A 22,502-nucleotide genomic window follows, 5' to 3' on the forward strand; every position below is an offset into this window, starting at 1 on the left:
ATACTCCACTGTGCGACATAACATTGCGCTGTGCTATAAAAAAGAAAAACAGAAATTGGAAACTTGCACTGCAGTTGTTCAGGGTAAACAAATCGAACAGACCTGTCGTCTTTTCCTGGATGGAGGATCTCAACGTACATTTTTGTCCCAAAACCTTAGTAGGAAACTGAAATTGCCTACAATTCGGAAAGAGAAACTTTCACTTAGTACTTTTGACTCTAAAGAAACACAACCCAAAACTTTTAACGTTGTTAACATAAAATTAAAAAATAGAGATGATCCAAATTTAAATATTGAAATCGATAAAATTTCTGCAACACATTTGTCAACACCTGATAAAAATATCATCAGTAAATATAAAAACTTTAAAAAATTACAACTCGCGGACTCCTATGAGTTTGATTCGAAGGAAATAGAGATTTTAATTGGCGCGGATTATTATTACGATGTAGTTATCGCTTATCGGTCGAATTCAACGTCTCGATAAACGGCTTGTTGCGGTAGAAACATTTTTTGGATGGAGCTTGCAGGGACAAACTGATTCGTCAAATAATGATCTTTTGACAATGAATGTTCTTGTCAATGATGATACTTTTAGTGATCAAATTGCGCAGTTTTGGCAGTTAGAAAGTTTAGGGATTGAATCAGAAACTATTGTAGATAGCACCAAATCTGATATTATGGAATCCTTTAATTCCACTATCAAGTATGAAAATAACCGTTATACAGTCAAATTACCATGGAAACAAGGGATGAAGCAAAATTTAGATGATAGTAAAGAAGTTGCTAAAAGACGATTTTTACATTTGAAAAATAAATTGCTGAGGAATAATTCCTTACATCATGATTATGAATTAATATTGAAGAATTATTTGGCTGAAAATATTATCAAATTTGTAGATGAGCAGGATATTACAACTGATAATCCAATATTTTATTTACCACATAGATGTGTTGTGCGAGAAGATAAAACAACCAGTAGATTAAGAATAGTTTTCGACGCATCATCGCATGCCCCAGGAGAGATTTCTCTTAACGATTGCTTAGAGTCCGGACCAAATTTGAATCCGGATATTTTCGAACTTTTGATTCGCTTCCGGAATTTCCCCACTGGATTTATCAGTGATATAAAACAAGCATTTTTGCAAATTCAAATCTGTGAGGAAGACAGAGATGTTAGTCGGTTCTTTTGGTTTGACGACGAAAATATTTTGAAGACTGAAATTTACAAGTTCTTTTCGGTTTAAATTCGAGCCGGTCCCTTTTGGCCGAAACGATTAAATATCACATTTCTAAATACGAGCAGACACACCCTAAAGCTTACAAATTATTGAATGAATGCCTATATGTAGATGATCTCATAGGAGGTCACGAAGACGTTGAAGGAGCGCTTCAAGTGAGTATGGAATGCAGGGATATTTTCTTAGAAGCTGGAATGGATCTCCGAAAGTTTCAAACGAGCTCCAAGGAGCTTAGAGATCTTTGGAGGGAATCGGGACTGTCCGTGGAAGAATCAAGTGACATTGTTTTAGAAAATGATTCCTTGAAGATGCTAGGAATATCTTGGAACACAGACACCGACAGCTTTTATTTTGATTCCAAACATCTGGAAACTTTTTTGGAGAAACAAACAAATACCATGCGTTTTTTGCTTCAGGTAGCCAGTCGCATTTTCGATCCCTTAGGTTTTCTCGCTCCCTTTACAATAATCATTAAATGTCTCATACAGGAACTGTGGAGTTCCGGTTTGGATTGGGATGATCTGGAGACTTAAACGCCAAATGGATTAAATGGTGCAACGATGTAAAAGATATTCCGAAAATCAAAATACCAAGGTATTATGTTTTGAAAGGTCCAAAAAGAGTTATTGAAACTATTGAATTGCACTCGTTTTCAGACGCAAGTTTGCGAGTCTATGCCACGGTCGTCTATTTACGAATTGTATACAATGATGGATCCGTTCATACGAACCTAGTGACAGCTAAAAGTCGTGTTTCCCCGCTCAAAACACTCTCATTGCCAAGACTGGAGCTACTGGGTGCTCCCTTAGAGAAGCATTGGTGGACTGATTCTACCATTACTTACTTTTGGATAAGAAAGTCACCTAGGGACTTTAAACCTTTTGTGAAAAACAGAGTTGAGGAGATACAGAAACTCACAGAACCTTCACGCTGGGCACATTGCCCTGGTAAAGAAAATCCAGCAGACATGCCCAGCACAGGAGTTTCCATTTCTCAGTTGAATCACAGTGATTTCTGGTGGCACGGCCCCAAGTGGTTGCAAGAGCCAAAACAATGTTGGCCCAAATCTGAAGAACTGAACGTTGGAGATGAAAAATTGGAATATCGCTGGCGACACAATCACACTCAGCAGTTTGAAGTCATAGCCCAAACAGAGGAGCTTTTAGATCTCTCTAAACATAGTGAGCTTATCAAATCCCTAAGGATTACTGCCTGGATCAAACGGTTTGTTTGGAACACGAGAAACTCGCCAAAGAAAAGTGGACCACTCACTGGAGTAGAATTGGCCGAGGCAGAAAATTTTTGGATAAAGAACACTCAAGGTTATGCATATCGTTCTGAAATTAAGTCTCTTAGCAAGAGTGCGTTGATTGATAAAGAATCAAAAATAGCTAGCGTTGTTCCCTTCCTGGATGAAATAGGGATCCTGAGAATCAAAGGAAGATTATATCATTCAAAATTCCCCTTTGATGAGAAGCATCCTATATTGTTGCCACGCAGCTCCAAATTCACCGAATTAATTGCCCGAAGAGAATATGAAAGGGTTCTACATTGTGGAGTAGATATCACTTTGATCAACATCAGGAAGAGGTTCTGGATTCCGAAGGGGCGCCAACTGTTAAAAGAAATAATTGGAAAATGTCTTATTTGCAATAGATATTCAGCTAAAGCAGCGAATCAAATCACTTGCTCCGTTGCCAAAGGACAGAGTTGTTGAATCTCCGCCCTTTTCAGTATGTGGAATCGACTTCGCCGGACCCATATATGTGAAGGAGGGTTCAGATACTGTAAAATCTTACATAACTTTGTTCACGTGTGCAGTCACGAGAGCTGTACATTTGGAACTGGTGTCGAATCAACATTTTGGCTTTTAGAAGATTTTTGGCGCGTCGTGAAAGTTGTAACGTAGTATACTCTGACAACGCGAAAACGTTCAAGTCAACTGATAAGGAATTTCAATGTTTTCAGAAACTTCTGCGAGATAAAAAACTTTTCACAATTTCGTAGCTTCCAAAGGAATCACTTGGAAATATATAGTGGAGAGAGCGGCATGGTGGGGAGGGTTTTATGAACGGCTTATCAAGACAGTTTAAGGACTCCCTCCGGAAAACGTTGGGCAAAGCCCTTTTGAAATTTGAAGAATTGCTGACTCTTCTTGCAGAAATCGAGCTTGTGATGAACTCTCGACCCTTGACATACACCCACAACGACTTTGAGGAACCTCAGCCTTTCACTCCATCGCATTTTCTACATCTTGAAAAAGAAGCTAATACATACCCAAGTAACATAAATCACGTTACATCACGTTGCTCTGAATCGTTGACATCACGTTACTGGTAACGTTGATAGAGCGAAAATATGTCTCGTTGAAAAACGCAAAAGCAACGGTTTTAGTAACGTTACATCAACAGTTTCAGTAACGTTACATCAACGATTTTTGAAGCGCTACATCAACCTTTATTTATCACGTTACATCACGTTGCTTTTAAGCGTTGTATTAAGATTTTTTTTTTTTTTTTCAAAGCTTGAATAAAGTTTTTTTTCTTGGTAAGAATGGAGGTGGGTTCATTGAACCCTTAATTTTTGATACAGTAAGTATTCTGTATTTTTTGTAAATGCAATTAGTGTTAATATACTTTTATAAAATCTTTGTTTTTTTTTTCTTTTTTTTTCTTTTTTAATTTATAAAATGTCTCATTCCGTTTAAAGGCGTTCGAGTATTCTCACACTGTTGGTTCATTCACAATATTTTGTAAGAGCACTCCTGACATTTAAAAATAAACAGAGCATAACATAGCATAGCCGAATTTACATTAATTAGAGTTCTATTAATAGTCAAAATTAACGATATTACTGCAAATTAAATAAAAACTTTTTTCATAAATAAATCCTTGAAAAAATAATTATAATTATTATTAAAGAACTCCAGAAATATTTTTCGAAAGGCATGAAAGTTTTGAAAAAATCCTCTTACATCAGTGTTTTAACTAAAATTTGAAGTATTATTACTAAAGATAATTTCAGTTACATGACAAAATTTTTTCCCAAAAATTGCTACAATTATTTCGTCAAAATCATTCTGCAAAAAGTCGATTAAATGAGTAAAAAATGGTATCATTTATCGCTTTTATAGCTTATTAATGGAACATATCCCCAAGCTTCAGCATCTTTTTAAGAAATCAATGAATAAATACTCAAATAAAAATATCTAACATTATTCTTTCAAACAATATTATAAATAAAAGTACGGTGGGAAAAATACTCAAACTCCGACCAACGGCAGTTCATTAACATCATAAAAATATGTAATAACACTTTTTCTAAATTAAATAAGTATATCAACAATAATACACTAACAATAATACAAAGTACTTAACGCTAAAAGTGATGAGAGATCGCGATTTCGAAGCTGCAAACAATGGCGGCATAGCAAGCCAGAAGTTGTTTACTGAAAATGGCCACTAGGATTCGGAGGTTGCCGAAGACGAGGCAAGGTGCAACGAAAAGTAACGATAAGTAACGTTTCTTTTGCAACTGTTTGTCAACGTTACAAATTTAAGAAATTTGCAACGTGATGTAACGTTTCAAAATTACGCTTTTTGTAACGAATCGATAAAGCAACGTGATATCACGTTGTGTGGGAAACGGTAACGATGTTTCAACTAATTGCAACGTGATGTAACGATGACGTAACGTTTCAGTGTTACTTGGGTATCCGATACATTTCTTGGATCTTGTCACTAAATCGTCTTCTAGTACAAATTTAAAGAAGCGTAAATTATACCAAGCGAAATTGCTAAGAAACCTGTGGACAAGATGGAAATCACAATACCTGATGAACTTAAGAACTGCTCACAATTTTAAGAACTCTCGCACGGGTACAGGACTGAAAGTAGATGATGTGGTATTGTTAGAAGGAACCACAAAGAACAAACTTTTATGGACACTAGGTATTGTAAAGGAACTGTTTGAAGGTCGGTGACGGACATGTTCGTGCATGTACTGAAAAACTGAAAATGGACTGTTTCGCAGGCCAATAGACTTAGTTTATCCTCTCGAAGCAGCAAATGAGCCTCATAATTGGCTTTAACATTTAAAAATTATCATTTTTTTACTTTAATATATATTAATATTTCATTTAAGACATTGTTGTATTTTGTATTCCTGCAGCTAGTGAACTTCATGAAGTTCAGGTGGGGAGGATGTGGAAAATCTCTGTAAGTTTGCCTAAAGAGGGCGCTCGAGTAAGTTTTTATTGTCATTCGAACAGTTGGCCTCGAACGAGGAAGATCGAAATAAGATTTGTGAATCTCTACACTCATATGATATTTTATGTTGTGTAATGTTTGTGTCCGTTAATAAAATTCTAATTGTGCTGTTATCGACTATCGAACATTATCCACTGAACCAATTGCACTATCGAACCTGTCGGACATTTCCATACACACTCAACAAGGGTACCCTTATAAAAATGGTCTATAGAATTCTATAAAAAAATTCTTTGGAAATACCTATATAGAGTCTTATAGAATTATGGCCCAATTTTCTATAGGCCGTTTTCTATAGAATTCTATAGAGAAAAATTCTATAGGTTTCTATAAAATTAGTTCTATACAATTCTATATACTTCTTATAGAATTCTATAGAAATGCCCTATAGAAAATTGGGCCATAATTCTATAAAACTCTATACAGGTATTTCTTATAGAGCCTCTATAGATCTTCCTATACAGCCTCTAGATCCTATTAAGAGTCTCATAAAACACAATGACAATGATTTACATAATTAATATACGTTTGACAAAACCAAATTATGCCTAAAAATATTAGGTGCAGCAATTTATTACAACGATTACACATTATTGTTAGATAAAGGACACTTCATAACACTGGACAGTGTGGTACCATTTGGGAGTGCTAGTTAAATATTTAAACCCCTATCGGTATAAAAAAAACAATGTTAACACGTCCAAACTTTCGGTTATTGTTACTTACATATAAATTTTTAATGCAAAAATCACTAGTAAATTAATGTCATTACTCAGTCATGAGTTTTATTTATTTAGTAAAATCAAATGCTATTTCCGATGCATAATAAAGTTCATTCTGGATTTAAAATTCAAGTTTTGTTTTATAACTACTATTTATAAGTTTTTTCAATCCTAATTTATTTAAAAAACTATAAAAATAAAAATATAACAAAACAACACAGAAATAATACATACCTATTAACGAATTCGGCAAGTTTTGGCCATTTTCAGCGCATGTGGGGGAAAACAGACATGAAAGGGGAAAACAGACTGGCGCATGCGGAAAGTGATTGAGAGAAATATTACTGGAAGCTCTCGCAACAAAATACGGAGATTGCATCTTAGATTTTTTATTATTTTATTTACTAAACAATGACAAGAAGTTATACGATTTCTCAAACACTTAGAATTAATTTCAATGTTTAGAAGTTTTATTTTTACTATAAAATAACTTAAACATTGTAAATAATAAATAATTTTTATATTTTATGAATATATTTTTTTATTTAATTAAGTTTGATTTTTTTTCATTGAACTATAACAAAATGCAACAGTATTATTATTAAAGACCATAATACAATCCGCCATTGTAATAAAAAATATGACCTTAACAAATAATTAATTGTTAAAATAATTATTCTTAAAATTAAATAGATTAATTAGGAACTAAACCATTTCATTTTAGGATTAAACTTCCTAATTAATTAGGGCTTTTTAGCCTCTCCAAACTAGAAGTATTATATAAACACTAATGAAAACTATAATTGTAAACAAAATGAACTAATTCTCAACTTTTTACAAAATTCTACAGTAAGGGAAGTTTTCTGATAAAATTCTACAGAATTTTATAGAATTTATTATCTATAGAAACCTTATACTCAAATTCTATAGCAGTTCCTATAGAACTTTATGGAAGAAATTCTCTGTAGAAACTTCAATCTCAAGTTCTATATGGATATCTATAGAATTATATAGAAATAATTTCTATAGGAACTTTCTTATAGATTGCATTTTTTCCCAATGATTTCCAAACTAACACTTTCAATATATTTTTTTATTGTCGAATAACTTAATACTATTTATTTAAACTTCCGCGCACGAGTAACAAGAAAATTAGGTTTACCAAAAACAGTTTTCATATTGAGGCAATTAGAGGATCCAGTTCAATGCATTTAGAAAATGACTTTATTCATCATTTGCTTATCCGTCCATCCACTATAATATTAAAATCTGTTCGCGTCGATCTGTCTGTCTAAAGATCGATCTTCTCGAGAACCGCTGCTAATCGAGAGTCGAACGAGATACCGATCAATTTGAAATTTTCCAGAGAAAACAATTCGCAACTCCAACGAATTATAGGGGGCACTGCAGTCACTGTCTAATGGCGGACGAAAAAACTAAAACAAACGCACGTGGTAACGAAGAAAATGATAAAAGTGTTGTGATTTTTGTTCGTATATGTATGATTTTTTCGCTTTATTCTTTTTAAATTAATTTTCAAAGTCTTGTGGATATTCTGGCCCACGTAGAGAGAAATGAGAATTCGAGAAGCATTACTAAACGTCAAAGATTAATGCAAACTACGTAGTTCGTAGTTCTAAGCAGCTATTTCCACGATGTTGATTCGATATTTATCAATTCTTGATAAAACTAAACACTAATTTTGGCCTGACAAGAATAACAATTAATGCTAGAAAATTCAATATGACATTACAAATTATTATCGGAAGAAGATGATACTTTTTTGCCTTGCTTGGCTAGGGCTTATTGTTTTGCATTTGTAGCTGAGTTATTTCTCTCGAATTCCCGAATCGGTTAATTGAAAAAAATTTCTGTTTCGATTTTTCTAATTTCTGAGTTACGATTTAATTTTGTCATGTTATGCAAATCATCAACAAAATTCTCACTGATATATGGTGGTAGTTTTCTTTTCAGTTGATTGACCATTATTTCTTTTTACTTATCGAATTCTGTAATCTTACTACCATTTTATTTCACTCATGATAAAAATTAAAAATGGTTTAACTAAAAACGCGAAATCTCACCAAGGCTACTTTGCTCGCACAATACTAAAACTATAACCCTAAACAAATTTGGCGAAATCTTTCAGCTGAGAATAAAAGGAATAAAGTAAATTCTTTCTCGGTTAAACATTTTTCATTTTGTTCTACGATAATATATTCAAGAAAATATTTTGCATACTGTCCATTCCAACTAAATGCTGCTGTAAAATATGGTTAGTTTAATTAATTTAAGATTAAAAAAAACCCTATATTCTTACAAATTCATACAAAACAATAAAATTTTTTACTTTGTATAACGTTATCTAAGTTTGTTAATCCAGAATTTTCGCTTTCACCATTTCTCAATCAACTCATATTTTAGAAGGAAATAATGAAAGCTAACATTATTTTGAGAAGCTCGAGAATACTACTAAGGGACGAATTAATTTCTGTAGCTGAAAGCAAACTAAGACACATCGATTGCGTTAATAAATACTCAGAACAACTCAAGTAACATAAATCACGTTACATCACGTTGCTCTGAAGCATTGACATCACGTTACTGGTAACGTTGATCGAGCAAAAATATGTCTCGTTGCAAAACGCAAAAGCAACGGTTTTAGTAACGTTACATCAACGATTTTTGAAACGTTACAACAACCTTTATTTATCACGTTACATCGCGTTGCTTTTAAACGTTGTATTAAGCTTTTTTTTTTTTCAAAGCTTGAATAAAGTTTTTTTTTCTTGGTAAGAGGGGAGGAGGGTTCATTGAATCCTTAATTTTTGATACAGTAAGTATTCTGAATTTTTTGTTAATGCAATTACTGTTAATATACTTTTATAAAATCTTCACATTTTTTTTTTTCAATTTATAAAATGTCTTATGCCGTTTAAAGGCGTTCTAGTATTCTTACACTGTTGCTTCATTTACAATATTTTGTAAGAGCATTCCTGATATTTAAAAATAAACAGACCATAACATAGCATAGCCGAATTTACATCAATTGGTTAGTATTAATAGTTAAAATTAACGATATTGCTACAAATTAAATAAAAACCTCTTTCATAAATAAATTGTTGAAAAAATAATAATTATTATTACTAAAGAATTCCAGTAATACTTTTGGAAAGGCATGAAAATTTTGAAAAAATCCTCTTACATCAGTGCTTTAACAAAAATTTGCAATATTATTACTAAAGATAATTTCAGTTATATGACAAAATTTTTTTCAAAAAATTGCTACAATTATTTCGGCAAAATCATTCTACAAAAAGCCGGTTAAATGAGTAAAAAATGGTATCATTTATCGCTTTTATAGCTTGTTCATGGAACACATCCCCAAGCTTCAGCATCTTTTTAAGAAATCAATGAATAAATACTCAAATAAAAACATCTAACATTACTCTTTCTAACAATATTATGAATAAAAGTACGGTGGGAAAAATACTCAAACTCCGATCAACGGCGGTTCATTAACTTCATAAAAGTATGTAATAACACTTTTTTTAAATTAAATAAGTATATCAACAATAATACATTAACAATAATGCAAAGTACTTACTGCTAAAAGTGATGAGAGATCGCGATTGCGAAGCTGCAGAACAATGGCGGCATAGCAAGCCAGAAGTTGTTTACTGAAAATGGCCACTAGGATTCGGAGGTTGCCGAAGACGAGGCAAGGTGCACCGAAAAGTAATGATAAGTAACGTTTCTTTTGCAACTGTTCGTCAACGTTACAAATTTAAGAAATTTTCAACGTGATGTAACGTTTCAAAATTACGTTTTTTGTAACGAATCGATAAAGCAACGTGATATCACGTTGCGTGGGAAACGGTAACGATGTTTCAACTAATTGCAACGTGATGTAACGATGACGTAACGTTTCAGTGTTACTTGGGAAACTGCCTGTGTTTACGTCAGCAGACATACGTGGAACGCAACGTGGCAATGTTTTAGTTTTCCCGGCAGTTTTATAAATCACCCCAAGGTAGCGTATTCGAGCGCTGGAGTTGCGAATTCGGAACTCCAGCGCTCGAATACGCTACCTTGCGGTGATTTATAAAACTGCGAATGCAACTAAAACATTGCCACGTTGCGCTCCACGGTGTCTGTTGACGTAAACACAGGCAGTTTGTTCTGAGTATTTATTAACGCAATCGATGTGTCTTAGTTTGCTTTCAGCTACAGAAATTAATTCGTCCCTTAGTAGTATTCTCGAGCTTCTCAAAATAATGTTAGTTTTCCTTATTTCTTTCAAAAAAGTATTAAATGGTGGAAGCATAAACAAGAAAACTCTGGATTAACAAAATTGGATAACGTTATACCAGGTAAAAATTTTTATTGTTTTGTATGAATTTGTAAGAATATGAGTTTTTTTTAATCTTAAATTAATTTAACTAATCATATTTTACAGCAGCATTTAGTTGGAATGGACAGTATGCAAAATATTTTCTTGAATTTATTATCGTAGAACAAATGAAAAATGTTTAACCGAGGAAGAATTTACTTTATTCCTTTTATTCTCAGCTGAAAGGTTTCGCCAAATTTGTTTAGGGTTATAGGGTTAGTATTGTGCGAGCAAAGTAGCCTTGGCGAGATTTCGCGTTTTTAGTTAAACCATTTTTAATTTTTATCATGAGTGGAATAAAATGGTAGTAAGATTACAGAATTCGATAAGTAAAAAGAAATAATGGTCAATCAACTGAAAAGAAAACTACCACCATATATAAACTGTGAGTACACATTTTATTTATTTTGTTCTGAGTGAATTTGAATAAATATCAGTTTTTCAATTCGATGGAAAAAAAAAACCAACTTAACAACATTGACTGGACACTTTTCCTTAACCTAATTCCACATAAATGATTTAAATAACCTTTGTTACTACAGTATCCTACTGAAATAGACAGTATGCAAATAAATTTTCTTGAAAATATTTATCGCAGAACAGATTGAAAAATCCAGAAAAAATGTTAAGAATTTGAACAATAAAAAATAAAAGTTCGCCAAAAATCTGTTTATAGGGTCATGGTTTTAAAATTGTGTGAAAGAATAATGTATCTTGACAAGATTTCGCATATCAGGTAAATCATTTCCATGACGAATGAATTAAATGCATGATTTCTTTGGATATCCAATCATATAGTCATAGAAATAAATTATCTAGTGTTAAACGTTACTCTTGACAGTCTGCCACGTATGTGCACTATGTGACAAAAATGTCAACAAATGCCGGAAATGTCACGAAACTGAACTTAATATGTACTAATGTATAGAAAAAACGGTACAAAATGAAAATGCCGTTCGAAGCGAACCAAAAATTTATGAATTCCCAATTCAACATCGTGAAAATGGCTGCTTCAGAACAACTTACTGTGTGTTCTGCATTAATTGTTTATTTTCGTAATACTTTTTGGTTTCTAATCTCTTTCTATATGGGTCAGAATAACCAAAAGACTTTGAAAAATCTTTTCAAATGAATAAAGCGAAAAAATCATACATACGAACACAAATCACAACACTTTTGGCATTTTCTTCGTTACCACATGCGTTTGTTTTAGTGTTTAAGTCGGCCATTAGACAGTGACTGCAGTGCCCCCTATAGTTCGTTGGAGTTGCGCGAATAGAACCAATCTCGTAACAGTACGACTTTAATTAGCGGAGATATTAATTAAAACGTTAATTAACATAACGTTATTCAGGAATTTTTATTTCTTTCCTGTTGCCAATTTGCGTATGGGTGAGCAAATAAAATTCTAATAACTGTTTCAAAAGAGATTTTTTTTGGCTGATGTCCAAAAACAACATTTTTATCTAGAACTTCATTTTAAATTAGTTTAAAATTGGTTGCTCTATTCGGACATAGCCTTTATTTTATCGGCTGTCCTCTTTTTTTATTTTTTTACACTCAACGTTCTTAACGCTTTTCAGCATATGAAAGTTGTTTCTTTAGCTATGTTTATTGATTGTAGTGTAAGTTTATCATTCACCGGCCTCATATTTTGGTAAATTTGGGATGTGCGACTAATTATGTTTATTTTGTTGAACTTTTTCCCGTCACATGGGTGAATTTTCCGAATTATAATAACTCTCTTTTTCCTTCCTGTTTCTATTTTTGAAATGCTGTTTGTATCGTTAAAAGAACACGTTAAATTAAGATTGTTTGGATTTCTTTAAGTGAAACATAATTGAACAAAAAAGATTTAAGGATTTTAACTAAAGCTTAATTCGAATCTGATTACTTGGTATTAAATTAATGCTTATTGGTATTTATTACGTCTTGGTGCTTTAGTTTCACGTAAGCAACCAAAAAGTGTGTCATTTAATGTAAAAAGCTGATCGTAATTGTACATAAATGTTTCAGATATAGTCTATCAGATTTAATTCTGTTTAAAGTGAGAACAGATTATAGTTGATAATGCATATATTTTCATCTTTTGTGCTAATTGAAATTACTCATAACTTGTATCATTGATAACTATGGTTAACGTGAAAGAGATTTTTGCCAAAAATATGCTCTACTGGTGTTTTGCAAACCTTGCATTACGCGTATTTATTTATTCCTTAGCGCTTTAGAAACTGATGTCAGAGTAATACAAAAACATCAACTGGACATCTCTTTCATTTTTTAAGTAACCCGTGCACGCCGGGCACGCTGCTAGACAAATAAAAATTGAGATAATTGAATGTTTTTAGAAATTCTTTTTAAAGCATAACTGTAAATTACTTCTGAGACTAGTCACCTTTAAATCGCCTTTATTTAATAAACTATTTGTTCAATTAATTAAATTCACTTAAAGTTACCTTCGTGACTCTAGCTCTGACAAGAATGTCGAGATTAGTTCTATTTTCACTTGGAACTAAATATGCTTTAGCTGCACTGCAGCGCTGACCTCTTCGCACAGTTGCTTGATGATCGTAAAACCCTGCAAAAGCGAGAAAAATGGAATAAATTCTTCATTTCTCAATATGAAATAAATTATTTTTAGAAAAAACAACTTTGAAACATGAAATATAAAACTTAAGCTAAAATTACGTCTAAAAACAAATCTGAACTAACATGAGAATATAGAAGTCAAGCACTGGTGCAACCCTACTAGCAAAATTTCTTGCATCAGCCTTTACAGATCTTGATATTATACTGAGGACGTTAATATTGACATGTTTCATTCTTCATAAAGCTTGCATAAAGATTAAAAAGCAGTATTAAAATAACAACAGGTATGCAACATTGCATTCATCTTAAAATATCAATATTGATATTACATTACAATAACAACATTGCATACGTGTTGACGCCGTCAAGATGATATTGATTTCATCTGTGCTGCTGCCGTCAAGGTAATTAGTACACAATAGAACAGGAGGACCTTCGTTGATACTTGCGCATACGCACAGTTCTTTCTACCCAGCGTAACTCGCATTGCTGGCACATCTTCCTGCTTCGACCTTCGATTCAGTTGGTTCAGAGGAGCTGCACGTGGCGTTGCATTCTTTAGGCTTCGTTAAGTTGGTTGCTTAGTTATTAGTGTGGAATAGTATTGTTTTAGGAATAACTTAGGAATGACTGATAACTGCATTTGTTTATCAATATAGTACTAAACAAGTCATATCGCAGACGATGTGCGATCAATATTAGAAATGGCCGAAAATAACTTTTTTCGTCCCTAGACTTTGAAACAAAGAAAGTGAAGCCCAGAATTTCGTATTATCACTTCAATCTCACGAGTAAGATTATTTTTATTCAATGGTTATTTATGTTATTCTTTAAGATAAATTCATATGTTTTGTCCATGGGATATTTTCAATGCTGCGACATCCATTTGAAAATGTACTTTATTGTATTTATTTATTATTTTGCTATCTTTACTCTTAAATGTGCTATAAAAACTTCCGCAATTATTCCTAACTAGGCATTTTATGTCTTTATAATACAATTAGAAGCATGAATTAAAAAAATAAGTCAAGTATTACGCAAAACGAAGAAACTTTCATTTTTTAAATTAAATTGCGAGTACTATTAATACCTTAATATGAATTTCCGATCAGATGTCAACTATCTTGAAGAATAACAGAAATAATTAAAGATGAAATTTAATTCTCGAGTTTAAAGTGAAAATAATACAAATAAATGAATGGATAAAACACCTTGCAAAACGTGCTGATTTCATACTGGTCAATGTATCCTGACATTTTCCTGTCATATCAATACGTATGCAATATTACAAAAGCAAGATCATCTTGCCTAGACCTTGATTTCATGCTGTCATGACAACATCTTGATATTATCCTGTCATATCAATAATACGTATGCAAGATTACAAAACAAGATCATTTCGCCTGGACCTTGATTTCATGCTGTGATGACAACATCTTGATATTAACCTATCATATCAATATCAATACGTATGCAATATTACAAAAGCAGCCTACCTTGATAATTTCCTGATATTATGCTGCATACACCTTGTCAGTCAATATTGTGATAGCCCGCTGACAGCATAAATGGAGTAACATAAAAATATTGAGGCAGCATTAATGCAAGATGATTTTTCTTGCATGTCAACCTTTATGCAATACTGAGGCAAGATATTTTGCTTACTGGGAAGGTGTAAAAGGAGGTTTTACTACAAGGTGTATATAAGGTGTAATTGCCGCTGAATTTGCGTTATGCCAAGCGACAAATCTTAAAAGAATTTCAATAGTGCAACCAGAATTTACCTCTGTGGTGAGGGTTGAGTGGGAGGGGGGGAGGGTAAAAAGTGGGTTTATAAAGATAAACTACTGTATTAGGATTTGCAATGATGTTAAAAAGTTTCTTCGGGGTGATCGAACCTTAACCAGTCTCTTTGCTGTGCTTTACTTATATGTGCAACAGAACAACTTTAATTGTGTTTGCAACAAGACTAGGCTTCAGACTATATGTGCAACAAGACTGCAAAGAATTTCTTAACAGTTGTCCAAACGTTAACATAAAAATTAAAGTAGCTGGATTGCACAAATAGCTGAATGAAAGCAGAACCACATCGACAGCAATTCATGTATGTCCAATTACGTTGCCGCACAAAATTTATTTGCAAGGCCTATGCAAAAACAAAAATGAAAAAATAAAATTAACTAATTTATTGCTTTCCCTGTATGTAACCTCATCGATAGAAACGCCTAACTTCTTTTTTCTCATTTTTATCAATTTTTGTTCTAAATTTATCTCTAGTTTTTGTGTATTAGTGATGTTCTGTTTTGAATGAAACATACTATGTTGAGTTGGTCCATTAGGATCAACGAAATTATAGCCAATGTTTTGAGCTGCTTGAATGACTGCACGCTTCCAGGTTGGTATCTTGGCCTTGTTGCTGTTACGGGTTCACCACCTACATGGAAACCTAAAGGATGTAATACTTCTTAATTTTTATTATATATATATATATATATATATATATATATATATATATATATATATATATATATATATATATATATATATATATATATATATATATATTGTTACAAATCCTGTAAATAGTAATTATTGTAGTAACGTAACCTGTAAATAGTTTCCCGTAATGAATATACAACCCCTTTTCATTCCGCTAAAGTATACGTCCCCCTATTTCCTTTTCTTTTCATTGATAAAATTTGATAACGGTCTACGCATTTCTCGAAGCAGAAAGAATGTTGTGGAAAATTCTTCGATGTTTATAAAAGCCGTTAGCGATGGATAAACAGTTGAGTTTCGATTGATATTTCGAACTGAGAAGATTGTTGCTCTGTTTATAGCGAGGCATTTCGCTGTGTTGTTTTCGTAGTTGGAAGTAAATACGTGTGTAAACGTTGAGTTTACGGTGTTGTGTGATAATTGCTTAATTGCTGATGAATAATTTAGCAGTTGTTGAAGATCTTTCCTGTACATAGTGTAAATAAATTTCCTGTGTTTTTATCAAGAACTGTGTTTTCATTTCAAGAAAGTGGAAGTCGCACCGAATCCGTTACAATTTGGCGCCCAACGTGGGGCTACTTCAGGACTTTCTTGCAGTAAGTGTGACTTTGGACATTTTTTCATAAAGACTTTTTAAATTTGGACTTTATTTTTATGGTGATTACTCGCGCAATGGATGAACAATTAAAACAACTTCTTGATGCAATCAACTCTGTTAAAAATGATATGGCGGCTAATCAAGAACAAATAAAAAATGATATGGCGGCTAATCAAGAACATATAAAAAATGATATGGCGGCTAATCAAGAACAATTAAAAAGTGATCTGACTGCAAGTATGTTGGCAAATCAAGACCAGTTAAAAAGCGATTTAACGGTGCTGAAAAAGGACTTAACGTCTAACCAAGAAGAAATTAAAAACGACCTTATTTCGGTAAAGACTGTGATGGAAAATAAATTTAATGACATAGAGCATCGAGTTGATGCTATTGAAGAAAAATTTGATACCGTTGAAAGCCGATTCAATGCTGTAGAAAATAAATTTGAAGAAGAAGATAGAAGATTTCATCTACTTAAAGAAGAGATCTTTAAGGACGTGGAAAGGAGATTGGCGACCGCGGAAAGCAGCTCTGTACAGTTTGGCGCTCCCACATCGGTTGCTCGACCGTCCATTAAACTTGCCACATTTGATGGGAAAACTTCGTGGCAAGTTTACAAAACTCAATTCATGATAGTGGCGGAAGCGAACGGATGGGACTCTGCTACCAAGGCCTGTCATCTTGCAGCATCCTTCAGAGGTGACGCAGCGGACATTCTCCAGACCCTTCCGGACAGCCAGCGCCTGGATTTCGCCGCCCTCACAGCTGCGTTGGAGCTTCGCTTCGGTGAGAAGTGCCAGAAAGATTTCAGCCGACTCCAGTTGAAGTCCCGTTTCCAGAAAACTGGGGAAACCCTGCAAGAGCTTGCGGCGGACATCGAGAGACTGTCTCATCTTGCTTTTTACGACTGCCCTGCGGATGTTCGAGACAACCTGGCACTCAACTACTACATCGACGGGGTTCGAGATCCGGAAATCCAGAAAGCTCTACGGATGGCGGATGTCAAAGACCTGAGTTCTGCTGTTGTGTATGCGATGAAGTTGGAGGCCGCCCAGCAAGCAACCCGCAAGGATCGCCATCTAATCCGGACTCAGGAAGCTGATGAGTCTGATTCCAGGTCGTCCCACCTCGCTGAACTTGAGAGACAACTCGGTGACTTGACAAGACATTTGAGCAGCATAACAGCCCAAAAGAAACAAGAGCAGAAGTGCTGGAAATGCGGTAGTGAAGGACACCTGCGAAGGAGTTGTCCGGCTCGCCAAGCTACGCGAGGGAAGGAAATCACCACCACTAAAGCTCTGCAGATTTCCTCTTCTAGTAGTGGCAGTGATGGACTTTTCATTTACGCACATGTAAATGGGAACCCCTGCAGACTGATTGTTGACACTGGAGCCAATGTGACAATCATTAGGACAGATGTGGCTCGTGAATTTGGATTGAAACTGCTGTGGACATCGCCACGCGTAAGTCTCCAGACTGTGACAGGTGACAAAATTGAGATTGACGGTAAAGTGGACTTGGAAATAGTGTTTGGGAATGCCACCTACCATCATACGGCATTCGTCGCTAATATCACGGACCCCTTCATTCTCGGATTGGACTTTTTGAAGAAATATGACTTCACTCTCGACTTCAAGACTAATGAGCTGCATTCGATGAGAGAAGACATAGCCGTTTTCCCTGCAGAGAGTGATGTAAAATCCGCTCATCAAATAATAGCTCAAACAGATTTATCGATTCCCTCAAGGTCAGAATCATTAATACCTGGCTCCCTTGAAGAAAGCAATAGTTTTCGATCTGGACTCATTGAATACCCTAACCTAAGCAATAGCCTAAAAGGAGTACTGGTAGCATCTACGCTTGTGGACCTTTCTAAGGATGTAATTCCTGTGAGAGTCGCCAACGTGAGTGAAAGGCCAAGGAATATCCGAAAAGGTGAAGTGTTGGCAACTTGTACTCCAGTAAACTGCATCATTAGAAGAATCAATTCCCCCGAGACTGTGTCTTCCGAGTCCTTGACATCGAAGTTAATTGGGAGTGCGCCGTTATCGAAAGATCAAAGAACTGCTGCGGAGCAATTGGTGGATGACTTCAAGCATCTGTTTTCATCTACATCGGAGGATGTTGGCAGGACGAATTTAACGCAGCATAGGATCTACACTGGAGAACACCTCCCTATTAAACAGCATCCAAGACGACTACCGTTCGCCAAGAAGGAAGAGGTTGAGACTCTCCTGAAAGAGATGAAGGAGAACGATGTAATCGAACCGTCGTCCAGTCCTTGGGCCTCTCCCATCGTCTTGGTCCGAAAGAAAGATGGCTCCACCAGATTTTGTGTCGATTACCGACGGCTGAATGAAATCACCAAGAAAGACAGTTACCCTCTTCCACGGATAGACGACACCTTGGACACTCTTTCCGGACACAAGTGGTTTTCGACCCTGGACTTGAAGAGCGGCTACTGGGAGGTTGAGATACACCCTGATGACCGAGAAAAGACAGCATTTACAACTGGACAAGGCTTATGGCAGTTTAAAGTGATGCCCTTCGGCCTCTGCAATGCACCAGCTACGTTCGAGCGTCTTATGGAGACAGTGTTAAGAGGACTTTCCTACGAATCCTGTCTGGTCTACTTAGACGATATTATCATCGTGGGACGCAGTTTCGAAGAACATCTGGCAAATCTTAGGAAGGTGCTGCAAAAGCTTAAGGAAGCCAATCTGAAGTTAAGCCCGTCCAAATGTAATTTGTTCCGCCGGGAAGTGAACTACCTTGGTCGCATCATCTCTTCTGAAGGTGTACAAACCGATCCAGGAAAGGTATCTGCGGTCAAGAGTTGGAGTCGTCCCGAAAACATCCATCAGCTGCGAAGTTTCCTGGGGCTCTGCACGTACTACAGGAAGTTTGTAAAGGGTTTTTCCAACATTGCACGACCTTTGCATAAGCTGACGGAGAGCAAGCAAAAGTTTGAATGGTCCAAAGAATGCGAAGATGCATTTCTACGACTGAAGGAGGCTTTAACATCAACGCCTATCCTCAGCCTGAAAAATCCTTCATCCTAGACACTGATGCGAGCAACGAGGGCATCGGAGCTGTTTTATCCCAAGAAATTGACGGAAATGAACATGTCATCGCTTACTGGAGCAAAGGCTTATCAAAGTCGGAGCGGAATTACTGCGTCACCAGAAAGGAGTTACTGGCCATAGTGAAAGCTGTAGAACACTTCCATCATTACCTCTACGGCCGAAAATTTCTGCTTCGGACAGATCATGCCTCATTAACTTGGCTTTTGAACTTCAAAAATCCGGAAGGTCAGATAGCCAGATGGATACAGCGGCTCCAGGAATATGACATGGAGATCAAGCATCGAAAAGGGTTATCTCACGGTAATGCTGACGCTTTATCAAGGAGACCCTGTCCTGAGAACTGCCACTATTGTTCCCGAATCGAGAAACAGTATGGAACGACTTGCCCTACCGCCTATCAGGTGACAGTGACTCCAATATCATCAGAACCTGATCCATGGAGTGACGACCAAGTTCGAAAAGATCAACTTGAAGACCCCGACATAAAACCAATTTTGGAGTTCATGGAAAGTGACAGTCGGCGACCTAGCTGGCAGGACGTTTCCATCTTCAGTCCTGCAACAAAAAGATACTGGGCTTTATGGAACTCGCTCCATTTACGGAACGGCGTGCTACACCGAAAATGGGAATCTGACGACGGCAAAACATCTAGGTGGCAGTTACTACTTCCCCGATCAAGGATTTCAGATGTTCTGAAAGAAATACATAGTAGTGCGACTGGAGGACATTTTGGTGTCTTGAAAACCCTCAATAAAGTTCGGGAACGCTTCTTCTGGAGCAAGGCGAAGGATGACGTGGAGAAGTGGTGCCATTCTTGTGACGCCTGTGCTGCTCGTAAAGGACCGAAGAAGAGAAGCAGAGGGAAGCTACATCTGTACAACGTTGGAGCTCCTTTCGAACGAATTGGGATCGACATCCTGGGTCCTCTACCAAGAACTGCTGATGGGAACAAATACATTCTTGTTTCCATCTACTACTTCACCAAATGGCCGGAAGCATATCCCATTCCAGACCAAGAGGCTACCACCGTAGCAGAGACTCTAGTTCAACATTGGATCTCGAGATATGGAACACCTTTGCAGATTCATTCCGATCAAGGGAGGAATTTCATCTCTGCTGTGTTTAATGGCCTATGTCAAATTTTCGGAATTGAGAAAACTAGGACAACACCACTACACCCACAATCGGACGGCATGGTGGAGAGATTTAACTGCACAATCCTAAATAATCTCTCACTTATGGTCTCCAGAAATCAACAGGATTGGGACAAGAAGCTACATTTGTTCCTGCTGGCCTACCGCAGTGCTGTCCACGAGACTACCGGATATGCCCCATCTCAGATGCTCTTCGGACGAGAGCTTCGGCTACCTTGTGATCTCGTCTTCGGTCGTCCTCCGGATGCGCCTGCATCGCCTGAGGAGTACATCCAGGATCTCCAGGCCCGGTTGGAAGACGTTCATAACTTCGCACGAGAGCGAATCAACATCGCGGCGGAGAAGATGAAGACCCGATACGACACAAGGTCTACTGGACATGAATTCAACGAAGGCGACAAGGTTTGGTTATGGAATCCCATCCGACGGAAAGGTCTGTCACCCAAATTGCAGTCGCATTGGGATGGACCCTACAAAGTCCTTAACCGACTAAATGACTTCGTAGTGAGGATCCAAAAATCACCTAATGCAAAACCTAGGGTTGTACATTATGATCGGTTAGCCCCATACTATGGCCATAGTTCATGAGTATTACGTAAACAACCATGGTTGATAACATAAAAGTTGTAGATAATTTTTGCTTTTAATGTTTAGTAATATTTCTTGTTATTATTGTGTTTCCTATGCATTATTGGTTATTATTTAATGTGTGTATTTGTTAACTTGTGAGAGAAGTTTGGCACCCTTTCTGGGGATTGTACTGCCCGGGACGTGCAGTCCTTAGGAAGGGGGCAATGTTACAAATCCTGTAAATAGTAATTATTGTAGTAACGTAACCTGTAAATAGTTTCCCGTAATGAATATACAACCCCTTTTCATTCCGCTAAAGTATACGTCCCCCTATTTCCTTTTCTTTTCATTGATAAAATTTGATAACGGTCTACGCATTTCTCGAAGCAGAAAGAATGTTGTGGAAAATTCTTCGATGTTTATAAAAGCCGTTAGCGATGGATAAACAGTTGAGTTTCGATTGATATTTCGAACTGAGAAGATTGTTGCTCTGTTTATAGCGAGGCATTTCGCTGTGTTGTTTTCGTATTTGGAAGTAAATACGTGTGTAAACGTTGAGTTTACGGTGTTGTGTGATAATTGCTTAATTGCTGATGAATAATTTAGCAGTTGTTGAAGATCTTTCCTGTACATAGTGTAAATAAATTTCCTGTGTTTTTATCAAGAACTGTGTTTTCATTTCAAGAAAGTGGAAGTCGCACCGAATCCGTTACATATATATATATATATATATATATATATATATATATATATATATATATATATATATATATATATATTATAATAATAATAAAAGTGAAAAATATTGAAAAGACCACACCAAGAGCCCATAGATGCGCAATGCAGCAAAACTAAAAAGCCTACTTGATATAAATAGCTTAGAAACTTTTGATTTTGAAAATCTCTTCACCAATATCCCACTCATTGAACTTTTTCCCTCTGTGTCAGAACTTTTTAATTCGGTCAAGGATTCCCTTGATTTTAATGAATTGTTTTTTTCTTGGTCTTTTTAAATTTTGTATTTTCAAAAATGGTAATTCATGTTTTCTACAAATTAATGGCATTGCAATGGGAGCTAATTTTAGCTCTACATTAGCCAACCTTTTTCTTTTATATTATGAGAGAAAATATTTAACTGACAATCCTTCCTCTACACCTCTTTGTTGCAGATACATCGGTGACCTTTTGTGTATAAATTTTCCTAATTTTTCTGAACTTAGCAAAACTATTTATCACAGTTCATTAACGCTCAAAAAGACTAGTTCTAATCAAAATAGCTTTAATTTCCTGTATATTAACATACAAATTGACTCAAATTGTTCCACTACAACCTATGATAAAAGACGCGAATTCAATTTCACAATTAACAGCTTAGAAGATTT

At 35.6% G+C, this 22,502-nt stretch overlaps 1 pseudogene; it reads right to left on the bottom strand.

Moving 5' to 3' along the window:
- Positions 1–22,502, bottom strand: part of LOC129219625 (glucose dehydrogenase [FAD, quinone]-like) — a 52,828-nt pseudogene that overhangs the window by 24,546 nt on the left and 5,780 nt on the right.

The sequence above is a fragment of the Uloborus diversus genome, chromosome 1 (genome assembly GCF_026930045.1).
Source record: "Uloborus diversus isolate 005 chromosome 1, Udiv.v.3.1, whole genome shotgun sequence".
NCBI lineage: Eukaryota > Metazoa > Arthropoda > Arachnida > Araneae > Uloboridae > Uloborus > Uloborus diversus.